The sequence below is a fragment of the Diprion similis genome, chromosome 7 (genome assembly GCF_021155765.1).
Source record: "Diprion similis isolate iyDipSimi1 chromosome 7, iyDipSimi1.1, whole genome shotgun sequence".
Taxonomy (NCBI): Eukaryota; Metazoa; Arthropoda; class Insecta; order Hymenoptera; family Diprionidae; genus Diprion; species Diprion similis.
In genome coordinates this window covers 3,996,481-4,013,540 of record NC_060111.1, presented here as the reverse complement: position 1 = coordinate 4,013,540, position 17,060 = coordinate 3,996,481, and the positions used below count along the sequence as shown (strand labels likewise).

Below are 17,060 nucleotides of genomic sequence, written 5' to 3'. Positions count from 1 at the left end.
TTTGAAACAAAAAAAATGACTATTTAAAACCTTTAGAATACCGGAAGAATTTTGAATTTACAAAATATGAGTATTTGTTGATGCGCTGTATCAATAATTTAATAAATGTCAAGTAGGAATCTTAAACTTGCAAAATAACGTTGTTTTTTTCCAAATACGCATCGTTGCAATAATATTACAAACTTCAGCCTGATAATCTCTTTCCTAAAAATTCTTCGCTGCATTAACGGTAACCAACTTCCACCTCCAAGATGTACAAAAAACCTCGCGTTATTCTTTACGAGGGGAAAGCAAGAAATAACAAAAAAAAATAAAATAAAATAAAAAACATCAACCACACGCACACACTCGCTTAGAGATTTAAAAATGGACCCCCAGCTGCTGCTCTTCGCTTTGTTTTGCTCACCACTTTTACTTACCCTTCACCCTAAGTTTTCAGGCCAACCATGTTGCCACTATACTTATATATATATATGTATATATATATACGTGTGTTAGACTAGGAATTTAAACTCCGTTTGAACAACGGGTGTATATATATTGTATACGTATTATGTAGATACGTAGAAGCCGAATCGCATATGCATCATTTTTCTGTGTTCTGTTGCTGCTGCTGCTGCTGCTGCTGATGCTTGTTTTTTTTTTTTTTTATACATTCTTGTTGGATGGATACATCCAATTTATCATTCCACCTCTTACCACTTTTTTTCTTCATCATTCTTCTCATGAATTTCAACGAATATGGAATACAGACGGCGAGTGTGTATATAATATCGTGTGTCTTCTCCTCAACAACGCGTTCTATTTATCTACGATCTAGAAACTAACGTATTACGTCTCTCTATCCACCTATAATCTTCTACCATAAATTACACCATCGCCACGTTATTACGCACTTGCAGTATATGTGTAACGCTGTACTAAACATTTTTGTACATCCAGATGTAGAAAATATTGGCAAAAAACTCTTTTTTTTTTTTTGGCCTCTTTCATTCTTACGATGAAATAGTAGTTGTCGAAGAAAAATTCTTAAATGCAACAACCAAATAGAGATGAAAGAATAATGTAACAAGTACGTACGTATGTACGTATTTATATATATATATACCGAGAAAATAAATTCAAGTATTTAATAATAAACTAAATGAAAAGTTATTATATCGATTTTACAATCCGGATCAGTAGACCGTGTGTATGAAAAAAATTTGGATAAACATTTTACGTTGATGTAATTTCTTAGTCAATTCGCCAAGATTTTGATTGTACAAAAAAAAACAAATTTTATTAACCATAAAACGATTATAATTAATCGACAGTCACATCTTTACGATAAAAATAAATTTAACGTGAGTGTGAAAGAAGGTTTTTCATAATTTTTATCCGATATTCCTTAATTTCTTGATAATTTTTGTTTACCGGTGTGATTTTTTTTTACTGCTCGACGCGTATTAACAAACTCTCTTTTGAAAATAATTTTTATGCTGCTTCACCGTAATTCTGTGCAGAGGCACTAGCAGCAAAGAGGCTTTGAATGCGTTTAACCCGACCCTAAAACTCTCTAGAATGTATTTACACAAGCGCATGAGTTACTGAGTGAGTGAGTGAGTGAGTGAGTGAGTGAGTGAGTAAGGGGGAAAAGGGGGTGGATGGATGGATGGAGGGAGGGAGGAAGGGGAAGAGAAGCGGGGAGGCATTAATTAACGCTACCCAAGACCGGATGATCCCCAGGATTACCATTTGAAGGGCGCAACGCTTAAAAACATGGGCATGTAGCATATATCGCGAGGAAAAAGAGGAAAAACTCTGGTGGGTAGTAGAATGTTATGAAATTTTATTCGACTCTCTCAGAGAGGGGGGAAGAAACGAACGAAAATCGAAGAGCGAGGAAAATATATTTTTTAACAATCTTTGTCTTACGGAATATAAAAAATAACACGGGGTTCGTTGAAATATCTAGAGAAATGATTGGGAAATTATTAAACAGGTACAATGAATAAATTAAACGGTGACAGAAAATAAGGATGAAAAATCGTTACTTCGCACCCTTATAAGAATATCTGAAATTCAGGTAAAACTGATGAAAAAAAAATTTACTCTTATTTTTTAAATCTGACTACCTGAGAGTCATTCTAAAATAATTGCGCTATAACGATGATTTTTTTTTTTTTTTTTTTTTTTTTTTTTCTTCCCTGATGCGTCGTTGCGTTAACGTTACTAATTTCGGAAATTTCTGAAATTACATATTTTGTATAAATTATAAGCTTTTGGGCTCGCTGATTACGAATCAATATGAAATCGGATTTTGAGAATTCGGTATGACGAATCCAATCAGCGAACTCGAAACCCTCTGCACAGATTTTTTTAACTGCATTTTCGATGAAATTTGAAATTTTCATCCAACATCTTGAATTTTCAGAATCTATAATTTTATATTCGAATCAGCTATCCCGAAAACTATGAAGTACTATCTTTTTATAAAAGATGACTCAGAAAAATAATGTGTGTGACTCAAAGGGTTAAACAGATAATATATATACAGGGTGTCGAGTATTCATGGAAAAATTATGAAATCAGAGAATTTTCAGGGAATTACGTTTCCACACAAATAACTAGACACCCTGTATTATATATATCAACTTTATTATACATATTGAAATTCTTGTATAAAATAGTTCTTTCGTTCTCTAAACAATAAATTAATTTCACGAGTTGTCCTTTCATCTATTCTTTATTTTCTTTCTCTTTTGTTTTTTTTTTTTTGATATCCTTCTCACTTTTATCGTCGTAGCTCTTTTCTCGTCTCTTTCGGTTTTTCTTTTCTGACTGCGTGAAATTTCATTCGTCAATGTTTTACTTTTACAATCGTCAAACGGCACGTTTCTCTCATGCTGTATTATAGAATATAGACGTACGTAACGCCGAGCTTGTTGATTAAAATCCGAGAAGGAGAAGGAGAAGGAGAAGGAGAAGGAGAGAGAGAGAGAGATATAGAGATAGAGATAGAGAAGTAGAAGAATGGCCTTTAAAATTTGCTTCGATCAACGGGAACGCGTGCGTGTAAAACCTTGAATTATTACACCAAGAACGACAATGACATTCCTTTGAATGCCCTATACATACGTGTAACACACAATTTCTTACACGTGCGCTGCTTTGTTCCGATATATATATATATATAGAATATTATCAAATCGTAAACCAGTAACATGATATTATGTGTCGCGAATTCATTTCAACGTCAATGACTTTTGTCGCGGTGAGGTGAGACGAATTAAAAATGAAAAAAAAAAAAAATCAAATAAACAAACAAATTATAAATAAATAAAATTAACAAAGAAAGAGATATTATTACGCAAATCTTTTTACTTTCGTTTTTTTTAATGCACTAAAGCTAATTACAATCCCGATGTATAATAATTAAATAAACGAAAGAGAATAAATAAACAATAATACATATTTCTAATACGCTGTCAACTAATCGATATCGTCGTTATTGTATAATAATATAATTTATCGATCGTTTTGAGGGATCGAAAACTTGTAAAAAATTGTTTTTGCTGCTCTGCTGATATTTGATTTGAATGAATAAATAAATTTATATAAAAATAATTTTATAGCTTCTACGACTGAATAATAATAATTATTTTTTTTTTTTTTTTTATTCTTACTTCCTTTCGTCATCAGAATATTCGATCGGTGTGAGTAAAAATTGTGTTGAGTTTTCTCTCGATCAAGCTTGAATCTTTTATCGATTTTTAAAATTTCAGGTCGATATTAAACAATATTTCTTTCACACACGCTGTAAAGCTAAGCCAGGTTATATTTATACATTAATTATTTGCTCAGTTTGGACGTATAATTGTTGCACACCTTTTTATGTACACATTATATATACTCTTGCAAATATATATATATATAGTATATATATAATTTACATCGCAAGGCACGCAACTCTTACCGCAGAGGCGATTAATCTGTAAAGTAGAAATTAAAGTAACGCGATGTTATCGTTAAGAAGAATGGTTATTTTGCAAATTTAGAATTTTTTTTTTTCAATTCATTAAATCATACTTAATACCTTCAGGAAAATATATCTAATGTCGTTGGTGAAAAATGATTGTTATTATCACTATGTAACAAATTGTGATACATTATTATTGTTGTTATTATTATTATACACGTATATAAAATATGATCAATAAATTTTCAGATCGTGTTAAATTTGTGATATATATATATATATAAAAAATTACGCCTCATTTTGTTAGAATTTATCTCTACCGTATGTATGCAGTAACTTATTTCAAATTTTAGCTACCACACATTATCCATACATATAGTGTGTGTGTGTGTGTGTGTGTGTGTGTGCGTGCATATGTATATGCGTACCTAATATATGAACAGGAAGAGAGAGAAGGGACGAAGCATCTCGTCATATCGTCGCCGCAATTAAGATAAAAGAGACTCGAACTGTAATACATATGTATGTCTCACTGTAGGGAAGTTTATGTTTATAAAAAATAAGCAACCATATCGCTGCTGAATTTCTTCGAAACTGATTAATTAGTATTATATTGTAGCACATGTATATATGTATATATATATATATAAATATAATCTAATCGTTACGAAGAAAAATTATCGACGACCTCGTAATCTTTTTAAACGACGTTATTTTATATATATATATATATATTACTAAATGACGACGCGTAGCGAAATATGAAAATTACTAAATACGAGAAGAAAGAATGAAGAAAGGAATGTACTCGAAAGAATTTGAATTTTTACGAAATTTCGCGAATACCTGCTTACGTGATTTGCTTTATTTATTTTACGGTTTCCCGAATCTGCAGTTGCAATCCCAAAGTATTAAAGTTAATTCTTGTCCCCCCCCCCCCCCCCCCCCCCCCGATTATTATCGCATCGTTCTGCAAAACATATAATATAGCGTAAAATAACTTACTAACTTCGTTAAAACGAAGAGAGAAAATAAAAATATACAACGTATCGCTATGAGATTTTTATTTTTTCATTCAATTTTTAAGCTTCAACAATTTTGAAAATCAAGAAACATATCAAGTCGATCGCTTTTATACACAGACTTTTACCTCCGAATGGATTATTTTGTAGGTTGTATACCTATTGTTAATTGTAAAAACAAAAAAAAAAAAAAAAAAAAAAAAAAAATTTTGAAGAGAGGGATGAAAAAATTAATTTCTCTTCTCACATCTGCGAGATTTTAACAGAGAGGAAAATAAGAGGTTAAAGTAAGTGTGTGTTGGGAGGGTGAGGGGGGGGGGGGTATTCTCAAATCTCTCCAAGTATAAGGAGGCATATCGCGTTTAATTCTCTCTCTCTTTCTCTCTTTCTCTCTACCTGCCGCTTATACCTTATAGTCCTTATAGTCCTTATAGTCCTTATACCTTGTATTATCTACCCGCCTAATCAGTATTCACGTCCACGGTCTAACCCTTCTCGAAGGGCCGAGATTTGAGAACCCTAGTCACCGTCAGGGCAAATGTACCTACCTACCCTTCTCTCTGGTTATATATATATATATATATATATATATATAATACATGTACACGAAATAGCTCAGGAACCACCGCGTAATATATCATCGTGTTGAAGTTTATATATATATATATTATATATATATATATATGTATGTATGTGTATAGTAACGTAACGTGAATTGGAACGGAAGTGGCGAGAGATATTTATAAGCAATAATATTCATTTAAAATAAAGTATTAATTTGTTATTTTATTGAATCGGCCGCGTAAAGATTTGTAGAGAAAAAGAGAAACAACAGAATTAATAAATTAATATTGAAAGTCAAAAATAAAATATTAAATCATATGCGAATAATTTTGCAATATTATTGTATAATATTAAAACGTATATATCATTTATTTCGATCTGTATGTAACGTTGTTTGACTGTTGAGTTTTTATTTTATTTTATTTTTTTTTTATCGTATCCCGTTTACTTATGGCGATGATTGTTTATTAATGAACAAATTTGTGTATCGGAATGTCAATGACGAATCGTTCGTTCGAAACGGTTTGTGTATCAGCGATTAGAAGGAATTTAATAAAATGAAGGGGAAAAGGGGCTTTGTTATATATATAATGCTTTTTTATTAACAATTTGATAAATTTCACATAGATAATTTTAAATTAGCGAAATAACGAGTTTTTCTAAAGATACATCATCATCATCATCATCATCATCATCATCATTACAATTATCGTTACAAATTTCAGCCTTATGAAAAACCACGCAAATGTGCGTATAAATATTATAAAAGTGATAAGTAATTATTTCGACATAATGATAATAATAATAATAGTAATAATTTTTTATCCTACTCTTATCTCTCGGTCGTCTGACACATTTCCACATCCTGTTCGTGATGAGATTAAAAAAAACGTACAAAATTTGTACAAAATGAATATCCGTTTGAATTATTGTTCTTATTATTATTGTCATATGAGACAGGGTATATATATAAGCACTCAATCTCTCTCTCTCTCTCTCTCTCTCTCTCTCTTTCTCGCTTTCTCGCTCGCTCTCTCTTTTCTTTCTCTCTTTCCGCACAAAAGTTAATAATTTCAACGAATTTTTCCATTTCTCTTCGCCTCCCCTGCGTCGTGTTTTTCGATATAAAATATCACGTGTACAGAATATCGTTTTTTTTGTTCTCTCTCTCTCTCTATTTCCTCCTTTCTCTTTTTCTTCCTTTCACTCTCTTTATTGCCGAAAGCCTGACGAAATAAAATTATATTCCGCAGCAACACGTATCCCCCAACCTCCACCCCCCACCCTTCCTCAGTTTGTCAGTTTTTTCTTTCCCTTTGCCTCGGTGAATTTAGTAGAACCTGCAGATGAATCTATATACGTATAATAATATTATCTGCCTGTCTGTCAAGCAGCGCGTTATAAATACTATATATATATATATACTATACTACATATATGTATATATCATATATATATGTAGGTATATTATCACGTGTTTAGGGAGATATTGAAAAAGTTTTTGGAAATTCTTTGCAAACGTTATAGAATAGAATTACGCGCATGTAATTTAATGCACACACATTTATATATTTATATATATATATATATGGCATAATGCCATTATGGTGTAGTGCCATGGTGACGCGAAATATGTATTTGTGACAATTTTTCTTTTCTTTCCTTCTTCCTTTTTCATTAATAGTGTTTTTTTAACCCGGTGGATTTATTTTATATCGCGATGACGTTGCTGTACATTTAATCATTATTACGTATAATTATACAGCGTTTCCAGTGTTTTATGTGTTGTTTTGAATTTGAGAAAAAAAAAAAAAAAAAAATACTACCGAGGGCTGGAGGATTTCAGGATTTGTTTTTTTTTTTTTTTTTTTTCCCTTTAATTCTTTTTCAAAGCTAACGAGGCTAGTATATAGAATTTGGTTTTTCTGGGTGAAATGTGCTCTCCTTCCGGAAAGAAGCGGAAAAAGTAAAACCTGATTATTAAACGTAAAATAGTGCGATCGAATTATTTATTTATTTATTTTTTTTTATTTATTTATTTTTTTTGCTCTAATCGCCAAGTAATTCTTTTTTCTCACTGTTTCTCGGCTGCGGTTGGAAAAAAAAAAAAAAAAAAAAAAAAAAAAACGAAACAAGGAAAATTGGATATCGGTAAAAGCCGAGGTAAAAACGATGAAATTGGAAAATTTTCACATTCCCATCATTTCGTTATTGTTAAATCTTGCGAGTTTCAAATTAATACATCCACCCGTTGCTCAGGTCATTGCGGGAGAGTTTCTTGGACATACCTACGTTTTTTTTTTTTCCCACCCCCCCCCTTTTCAAATCTGTTCTTCGGATTATACCTAATAGATGATCGAAAATCTGAAGATTCGGTGAAATTCTAAAAAGTAATTTTCGCCGTTGAAACCAACACTTTTCTTATATATGATCAACAAATGTGTTAAAAATTGAAAATTATCGAGACGAATCGAGAGAGAGAGAGAGAGCGAGAGAGAGAAAGCTCGAAGCAGAGGATTCCCTCTTTGGCTTTTCGGAATCGTTCGAGAGGAATGGAATTGGATACCGTTGCTCTGCTGCCGCTGCTGCTGCTGCTGCTGCTGCTGCTGTGCACGTGGTGCTCGTCTTTCACTCTCTCACTCTCTCGCTCTCTCTGCATTCTCTTCTCACGACCACCGCGAAGTCGCCTGGGCATTGTAAATTTGCTTTAGGTAGCTACCCTACTGGAATAAGCCACCATCACTACCGCGTACCAACGTAGCTATGTCCGATTCGATCCTGACGCCTCTTTGACCCCCCGCTAAAGGGGTTGAGATATATATATATAGTATCGGTATGGCGATATCGGCAAGTTTGCGGTACATAGACGCATCGTATAGGGAAGACCTTTTTTTTTTTTTTTTTTTTTTTCTTCTTCTCATTCCCGGTGTTTATTTTCATTTTTATTTCTATTTCTGTGTTGTTTTTCTGTTGTTTTTTTTTTCATCCTTTTTTTTCAAAACCACATTTCACACCGAATTTCGATTCTCAATCTGATTCTGAGTGTAAGAATAGGAATGAGAAAAAAAAAAATGTAATCGTTGTTTGAAAATTTTTTACTATCTAAAAAAAACAAAACAAAACACAAATATAGTTTAATATTATACATCATGCGTTATACTTTTATGCTCTGTGGTATCGTTTTTTGAAAATATGGAATGTAAAAATTGACGGATGCTTTGTGAAACAATAAATTCCGTTGCGATTTTTTTTCTTCCTCTTTTTCATCTTCACGAACAGTGACAATAAAGATGAGATTCAATTTTTATCAAACCATATTTTTATACTCTTCGGGGGTGAATTTGTTATTTTTATTTTATTTTATTTTTTTTTAAATTTATTAAAAATTTTTCAACAATCAAAAATATTGCACCGATTTTTTTGGCTCTTTTTCCTGTCATCCTAACCGTTTTCCGTTTTTCGTTTTTCGCGTTCCATTTTTCATTTTTCGTTTCTTGGCTGGTTTTGTAACTCTGCCATAGGCCAAGTAATATGAAGGTAATGGATCGTGGAGTGAGTGAGTGAGTGAGTGAATGAGTGAGTGAACTAACCGCGTGAACGAAACGAAGGAGAGCTAACCAAGCCCTTGTTTCTTTATTATACTGACCCCTGTCCTGCCCCTTGAATCGATCAATTTGTTTTCATTCGCCCAATTAAGCCCGCTAATTACTTGACACCGGACCGCCGCGCCGTATAGAGAATGAAAAGCGAAAACTACGTCAAACCGAATACATGCATGATGACTTACCTGCGAGTTGGTGTACGTGTCGTTGTTGTTGTTGTTGTTGTTGTTGTTTCTTCTATTGTCTTTTTTTTTTTTTTTTTTTGTTTTCCCTGCGAGCCTCAGTTTGTAAATAATTGATTCTCGATAGGAAAATGAAAAGAATACCGCGGAAAAACGAAATACGTTTTTTTTTTTTTTTTTCTATTCGGTATGGTACTGGAAGTATAAGGAAAAATTTTATAAATTTTATAAGATATCTACTAGGCGTGGAATTTGACTTCGCAATATTTAGGTATGGTCATTATTTATTGTTGTATATATATATATATATATGTATGTATATACATTATACATATACCGTACGAATGATCAATATTATCAGATCTGACGTTGCGAGGGAAAATTTTCCAGTTTTTTTTTCCTTTCTTTTCTTTTTTTTTTGCAAAACTGCGGTATAATATTTAATTAGCTGTAGGTAAAATTATATTTGCGCAAGCAGCACGTCGCGATGTGTTTAAATAACCTAAAATTCGCGATAAGAAGAAATATGACACACGCGTATATATATATATATATATATATATGCATATATTAAGATCGTATATTATTATAATTTAACAAATTCATTTCATCATTTTACTATGTTTTTTAAATGTTATGATTCATTATCGTCTAAAATTTCTTAGATATTGCAATTTTCTTTAATTTTCTTTACCTTTTCATCATTCTTTATGACCTAGCTTTTCTTTATTTATAGATCATCTCTGTGATTTTTCAAAATTAGAGATGATGATATCCGCTCAGCAGAATGTATTGTTTGAAAATGGCCACCCTGTATATAGGTATGCAGCATATATATATATATATATATATATGTCATGCCTGTGTGTATTACAGGGGTCCGCGAAACGATCGTTGCGTGTCGTTTGAATAATTAAACTTCGGTCCTTCAACTCTGTACCTACACGATATGTCTTGTACTATATATAGGTAGATGACATATGTATTATACCTGTATATCCATCCTTATACGTATACATATATATATACACACTTAAAACAGTGTCTACAACCCTTTGCGTCTACCCCCGTTATACATATATGGTGAATTCCACGCCAATTCGACCTGGGTTTTACCCTCGACCTCTATAAGATTTGCGGCGCGCGAATTTTTCTATGATTTTTCTCACTTTGTAAGGTACTCGATTTTATTTATTTTTTTTTTTTTTTTTTTTTTTTGAATTTTCTACAATTTTTAGAAACGATTTTATGGACCGAAGAAAATTGAAATGTTTGAAAAAATGCTGAAAAATCCTGCGTCAGATATCAAAATTATAAGCAAAATTTGACAGCATTCTTTTTTCGTTTTATTATTGAAACAATATTTTTGACTTAAATTTTGAGGGAAAAAAAAGAAGGGGAAATTTTTTTATACAGTGTACTATACATATATGTGTATATACATGTATATGTATATACATGTGTATACAAGGTACACGTATATAAAATCTTCTCCTCCCTCCCTCTACCTTCGCCATTTCTGAATGCGTCTCAGCTGTACACGATTTTCCATTCAACGCTGTGAAGTTTCACTCGCTTTCTACAAAATCCGAGCTTCTCAGGTCTATAACCTACCCCTAACCTTACTTAACCCAACGCCAATTCGCCCACCTTCACCACCAGTTCAACGCCATTAGCTGGCTTACGGTATCCTACAAATGGCACTGCAGACGGTCTCCTCAAGCCGCCGAATAGAATATTGATCAGTAATTGTATAAAAAAAAACAAAAAAAAAAAACATGTAATTCATACGTCATACCGGATTTTTGAAATTTTTTATTTTTTTTTATTTTTCCGAACCATTTTACGACTTGCAATTTTTTTTTTTTTTTTTTTTTTTTTTTTTGCGAAAACTTTGACAAAAATTTTCAGCAACGATTCTTAGTAAAATGGGGGGGGGAGGGGGGGGGGGAGCGTTTCGCGTAATTCAATGGATTTTTGAGAATTTTCTTAGATTTTTAAGAATGGAAATTTGCAATCGGCTTTAAATATTTGTAAACAAAAATTAAAAAAAAAAACCTGTTGAATAAAAAAATTTGGAAAATAATTCAGGTCGCGTTTTTTACCGAATAAAATGTCAGAAAAAAAACATGAAATGATTTTGAGATAATCGGGGCTTAACACCGGTCGAGTTGGCGTGGAATACCCCATATTGAAATCGATGAAATCATCTACATGATAATTATTGAATTCTGCGGCGTAAGAGCTGATATTATTTCTCGAGTTCTTTAGTTTTTGCGATGAGGATAGGATAGGATAGGATAGGACACGAGGAGAGTGAATCCTCGTCAAGGAACGTCGAACCAGACCTTAATCTCGCTACGCATTCGCCGGGATTACAGAGAGATTAGCTAATCCATCATTAAGTACGATTACTTGTCCGCCCAATTAGATCGGATCAGCTTTCGCTCGCTCTCGCTCTCCACCTATTCCACCTATAATACGCTTTACCTGATTTCCTTCTTCTTCAAATTTTATCCGGACATTCGACAAGCTGCCTTGTATAATAATAATAATAATAATAATAATAATAATAATAATAATAATAATAATAATAATAATAATAATTACAACTACAACAACAAGAAATGTGAAATGAAATATGAAAACGAAAAAAAAAAACACAGAATAGATTCGGCAACGTTAATAATATAATGTATAATAAAATGGCGGAAGGGGGAGGGGATGGGGGAAGTGGAATACAAAGAAGAAGAAAAAAAAAAAAAAAAAAAAAAATGAAGTGGAATCAGGGGGATGAAAAAATAAGTTTATAATTTTCGTCATTAGAGTGTAATATAATATTTGATAGATAGTATAATATGATGATATAATTTATACGTGCCTTGGAAGCTTCTTGGAGAGGAAATAGAAAGAAGCTAAATGATGTACGAATGGTTTAAATTGAGCAAGTTTTCGTCGTAATTCGAAACTCCTTCGTCCTCCTCCTCCTTATCTCCTATACCAATACAGCCAGTCAGCCAGCATAAACGGCCTGCGAAGCATTTTTACGTAAGCATGAGAGAAATTTCCCTGGAGGGGAAAATTCATCGATAGGCAAATCCCAACCCATCCGCCCCCCTCCACCCTCTTTATAATATTCTTCCCTTTAGCGATCAATGTCGCGTTTTTCTCGCCTGTCTTGAAATATATATATATATATATATGTATACTGTCGCAGGTACATAATAATAGTTAAAATCAAATTATCTACGCCCTCCATTATTATTGTTATTATTATTATATATAGTATAGCGGAGGGGGGTGGAAGGCAAAACGGAGTACTCAAGGAAACACTCAGTTTTCGCGGATTCGAATGAGCTGAATCTTTTTTTTTTTTTACTGTAACCAAAAAAAAAAAAAAAAAATAAACATGACTTTCAGATGCGAAGGGAAGATAAAAAAAAAACATTTTGAAAATTCAAAATAATGCTCTGTAATTTTTATTGAAGGCATTTTTTACTATTTAAAAAACATTTGAAAAACTTTTAATTTTAAACTAAATAATTTTTATTAATTTTTCGGCCGTTTGAAAAATTGAGTAGGTATTACAAACGAGTCGCGGGTGTTTTATTTATTTTTCTTTTTTTGTTGTTTATTTTTATTTTTCATTCGGATCAGCATGAGACCGGACAAAAAAAGAAGTGAAGGGGGGACGAAATTGCATCCTCAAGCATACCGTGCGCCTTGAGGGGACTCTAATATACGTGAAGATAAATGAAGGGTCCTTCGTTTTCCCCCACTTCACCATCTGCACCCTCTTCTTCCGCTCATCTATCTATTTTTCCATCCCACTCCGTTTACTTTTTTTTTTTTTTTTTTTTTAGTCTCGTGTGACAAAATGTTAGTTTTTGGTGTTTTAAGAGCCCACTCCAAAGGACAGCTGAAACAAAAAATTTTAAGAGGTCGCTCCAAATTTTAAAAAATGTCAAAAATCGTCAAGAAATTAAATTAAAAAAATTATATTTTCAGTATTTTGTTTGATTTTTAATTCATGTCGTGGTGTATTGTTATCGATTCCTTCTTACTAAATTAAAGAAAAGAAATTTATGAAATTTTAATATGCATATTAAAAGGTCGCACGAAAAGATCTAAAGAAATGCACCAAAAAATTGAAAAAAAATTATGAGCTACCCGACCTTTCAAAATTCAAATTTTGAACTGTCCTTTGGAGTTGGCTCTTAAAACATCAAAAACTAACATTTTGTCACACAAGACTCAAAAAAAAAAATTTGCGCGACCCTAATATATATATATATATATATATATATATATAAAACCTTGATGTATACATATATATATATAATTTTAAATCGCTGTGCTATATACATACAAAATTGAGCATAATTTTCTGCAGTAGCTATTTATGACAAAATATATATATATATAAATGAAATTTCTACCACGGTGTATACAGTGTATATACACACTGTATGTATACATAATATGTATAAACGCATTATGAGTATTGCTTCAGTATAAGGCATTCCACTTATATTCCCCTTTCGTTATATGAATTATATACTTGGCACGCGGTGCAATTTGCGATAAGATCTAGTTCCATTCCCATTGTTCTTTCTTACACGACGCCGCGTGCATATCTACACACACACACACACACACACACACACACACACATATGCTGAATTACAACTATACTTATACATAAATATGAATATATATTTATATGTATGTACAAATTCGTATATTATGTGTGATAATACTACAGGTGTAAAATAAACGGCGATATTAAAATTATCCAACCTCATTTCTTGGGTAGAATGTGTAACGCGAATTATTGAGCAACGAAGTTTTTGTTTCTAACCTGTTCGTTGTGTACATATACATATATATGGGGCATTCCATGCCAACTCATCGAGCCCGTGATCTCAACCGCAATTAAAAATTTTTTTGATTCTTATTTTTATGTTATTGATCTTCTTCCAAAAACCCTGAAACAATTTTTTTGATATATATATATATATATATGTATATAATAAACTTTGAATTTTGTCTTCATTGAAAAATATATGCACACGTAATAATATTTGATGCATTTGTATAATAATGTATAATAACAATGGTAACGCGTATGTCGTACGTTGTGCATACTTTGTATAGGTGTAAACATGATGATACATGATACCGCTGCAAGGATCGTATAATATTATAGATACAAGGACGATATGACACGTAGTAGGTGGGAGATAAAAATGGGTTTATAACCCCTCTACGCGAGTACTACTTTATACCCGGTGTTTTTTTTATGGAATTATTCATGCCGCAATGCACGCGTTTATGCGCGATGGTTATATACATATACATATACATGATATACATTAGGGTGCCCCTTATTCAGGATGTTGACGAATTTTTGCCGCCCCACTCTCGAAATCAACTGCAAATAATTAGAAAACAATTAATCAATTTTTCAGATTCTTACCTCAACTCTAAGATAGTCCGATTTGTGGTCGAAGTTTCTTATGGAATTAACATGGGAAAATTTTTTTTTCTCACTATATATTTTATTGTAAAAGTAATGATGTTGAAAAAAAATTTGTAACCGTGAGGTTTTAGTCGGCATTAGTGCTAATGTCTGGGAAAAAATTCACATAATCATATCACCCAATCACGACGAATCGCAGACCCTCGAAATCTGACTTTTTTTGCATTCAGAGGAAGTGCGATTCGTCTAGATTTGCTGGTATCGTGATGTAAATTTTTTTTTACAGATAGTATCACTGATGCCCACTAAAACCTCGCGGTTACAGATTTTTAAAAAATATTATTACACTTGCAAGAAAATATTTACCGAGGAAACAAGTTTTTCCCATCTTATTTCCATAAGAAATTTCGATCACAAAGCGAACTATCCCGGCGTTGAGATCAGAATTATGTACCAGGATTACGAGAGTAAAAATATCGTAAATCCAATACAAATAAAGATCAAAGCAGTGAAATTGCAATCAAATAACGGGTATGAAAAAACTATTCATCCAACTTATTTTTCATTTTTTCATACTTTTTATTTATTATTATATTTCCATCTCTGTCAAACCTATTTTCAATTCATTCAAATAAAAGCTTAGGTGGTGTACTTTTGCATTTTCCTATTTTAATACATATATACTTGGGTATGAAATACGTGCATCTCTATATATATACATACATACATACATACGTGTAACATGCATGATGCAAAATATGCTACGAGGTAGAGTTTCTCCGACATCCGGTCAGCGCGTAATGCAGATAAAAGAGTGCTTGCGTGCGTTCCGGGAAATATATGTGTACATACATCTGTGTATGCACATGCATACTATATATATATATATATATATGTAACGTCTGCTGCGCCGGCAGAATTTCAAAGCGGCACAATTATCCTGATCGTCGGGTATATCATAATTATACACTATATATATAGATATATATATATATATACCAACTGCAGTACATTTCGTTTCTCATTTTGCACTTTATCTTTTTCTTTGTTTTTTTTTTCTCATCATCTTTTTGTCAATGTTTCTCTTCGAACTGTTTCTCGTATTTTATAATTCGTGTATTGTGTATATTTAATTATTTGTTCTTGATTGTTTATATTAATTTGATTTGAATTTAAATCTAAACATTGATTTGAATTGAATTTTCATTTCTTTCATTTTTTTTTTCTTCTTTTTAACCACTGGAGTTTTTTTTTTTTTTTTTTTATTCCTGTGGAATTGTACAAAACGATCGATAATACACTGTTTTAATACCGCCAGTTTTATAATTTACAGCTGTATTATAATTTGTCTTCTATTTTTTATTTATCCTGAAAGTTATTAATTGATCCGTTTTTCTTTTGGTGTGTTTCAGGTGAGTTAGAAAGAAAAATCTGCTTCTGCACTTATGTAAGCGCGTGATAGAAATTCGAATTGATGATGAATGATTCCCGTTGCATCGGTATCGAGTAAGTTGATTAATCAATCTGCCATAATTAAATCGTAATTTGCTATATAGATTTTATGTGTACATCCGTTTAATTTCGTCAAATTCGATGATTTTGACGAGAAAGAAAATTGAAATTAATGAATTGAAATGATTTAAGTTTAATTTGAAGGGATTTATAATCGAAGAAATTTAATTGTTATGAAATAGAAATAAAATTTTATTGAATTACATGAATTAATAAAAAGAAATTTTTTTTTTTTTTAATTAAAAAAATTATTTTCAAACTCAAATCTCGAGTTATTTCTTAATCGTAATGGATCCAGAAAATGTATGATTCATATATTATCGACTTCATTGCGGTGGTAGATTATAAACGTTACAGACGATAATTTCCGGCTGTCTCTCGCTATATATTCTCTTGCAAACTTTCTCGACGGTAATTTCCGACGACATGCTTGCTTTGTCCATCCTGTTCCTTTAATCCCTCTCGTAGATACAATGGTTCGTCCTAACGTGCAGCAGGCCACGATACCTTAATCCTATCTTTGTCTGGGAAACGCGGAATTTAATTTAATTTAAATCTCAAAACGGCAGAAATAGAAAAACAAAAAAAAAAAAAAAAAAACAAGATGGAAAAACAATTTTTTTTTTCACCAGAAATTTCATCGCTGTGAAGAGGGAAAGGAAAAATCTGAAACTGATACGACTTGTCAGCCAAGCGAAAGAGTTTTTGAAAAGAAAAATTATTGAGAAGGGAAAT

General features: G+C 32.0%; 1 protein-coding gene across 2 annotated transcripts in view; it reads left to right on the top strand.

Annotated features, from left to right (window-relative positions):
- Positions 1-17,060, top strand: part of LOC124408055 (disintegrin and metalloproteinase domain-containing protein 10) — a 96,928-nt gene that overhangs the window by 833 nt on the left and 79,035 nt on the right. The gene's annotated exons all lie outside the window — the stretch shown is intronic.